Consider the following 1,744-nt stretch of genomic DNA (forward strand, 5'->3'; position numbering starts at 1 on the left):
AGAGAGAGAGAGAAAAGGAGAGAAAAGGTGAGACTGCGTACTGAACATATTAAGTTATAGGAGTAGATATTAATGAAGAAGTTTGTGTGTGCATTCGCTGATGTGCAGAAGGCTCCATATGTTTTCATTGGCCCTCTGTCGAAACGGTGAAATATCAAAAGCAGGTAAATCTGTGTGTGCGTGCGCGTGCGCGCGCGTGTGTGTGTGTGTGTGTGTGTGTGTGTGTGTGTGTGTGTATGTGTGCATGTGTGTGAGTTTATGTGTTGGTGTTTGTGTAGATATGTGTGAGTGCGTATTTGTGTGTGGATATATGTGTATATGTGTTTCCCTCTCCCTTCTCTTTCTCTCTCACTTTCTCTCCCTTATTCTTCCCCCTCCCTCTCCCTCTCTGTCTCTCTGTCTTTCTGTCTGTCTGCCTCTGTCTCTGTCTCCCTCTCTTTATCTCTCTGTCTCTTTCTCTCTCTGCCATTCTCTTCCCCGTAAATCTCCCTCCTTTCTTCTTGATCTGTCTCGGATGGAAAGCTGGCCTCATCATGATCAAGTCCCTCGTACTGTAGTGTAAAGTGTAGATCTAGGCTTTTCGCTGTTGCTTGTAGAACACGTGGGTTCAGTTGCTGTATTGGAAAGTTATGAGTGAGTGTTTGGCTGGTACTTTCTTGTGGTCTGTTCCTTCTTTCCTTTCAAAAATATATGCCCCCCCCCCCGGGAAATGCCACTGACTGGTGTCTTTAGGCCATTCCAAAAGGAAGGAAATTAACATGTTCATATGCACAGTAGAATTGTTAAACGGGTTGACTTACCAATGTCATGCTCATACTGTGCCGAAACAAGATAGAGGGAACTGCTGCCTTTTCTTTCCTCGTCCTTACTATCGTCATTTCCCCCCTTCTTCTTGGGTATGTTTGCCACTCTCTTGTAAACTGCTATTTCCGGGGTGCCTTGATAGTCGAAGCAGACTTTGTGCTGTTAAGGCTAGAGAGGTGAGCAGAGAAAGCCTGATTCCCCATTTGGATTGGACTTGTCTATTGACATCCACCCCTCGGCGCTCATATGACCTTATGCAGTTGCGAGCGCCGTAAAAAAAAGCCTTACTAAAACTAAACCTAACTAAAAACATCTATCTCCCTTATCTCTTTTTCTTTTCATTGTATGTTACTTCCGAGTAACGTCACTAATCTTTGGCTTCTGTATGAGCTATTTCTGCCGCAAGTGCCGACCCGTGAGACCCAGGCTCAAGTTCAAGCTCCAGGAAGTTGCACGTCTTCTGAGACCTTGTGTCCCAGCCAGTCCTTGTTAACTCTGCATATTTTGCAACATCGAAGCAAACCGCTTTCTGAATTATAATATGGTACATAATATAGCTTTGATGAAGTCGCAACGCTTTATCATTACTGCCATTATTAAATAAATATGATTACTTTTTACGTAGATTTCCCCCTGGTGCATGCATCTGCTTTCATCATTTTCTCACCTTTCTATGTTTTTCTTGTTCTAGCTTTTGCCAGTATCTTTCGAAAAATTCGTTGTTGAAGTAAAGTTAACGTGAGCAGGTTCGCGTTCTCGTCCGAGTAGATTTCAAACATTTCTTGTTGAAAAAAACAACAACTTTGTCTCACTCCGATGCAAGACAAATGAGGGGGTGCATAACTTCCAAAAGGACAACAATTTAGTCTAGAACACCTCATACGTGTGCCTGTGTGTGCGTGCGTTTGTGTGTGTGTGTGTGTGTGTGTGTGTGTGTGTG

This window comes from Aplysia californica, unplaced genomic scaffold (assembly GCF_000002075.1).
Source record: "Aplysia californica isolate F4 #8 unplaced genomic scaffold, AplCal3.0 scaffold00092, whole genome shotgun sequence".
NCBI classification, from domain to species: domain Eukaryota; kingdom Metazoa; phylum Mollusca; class Gastropoda; order Aplysiida; family Aplysiidae; genus Aplysia; species Aplysia californica.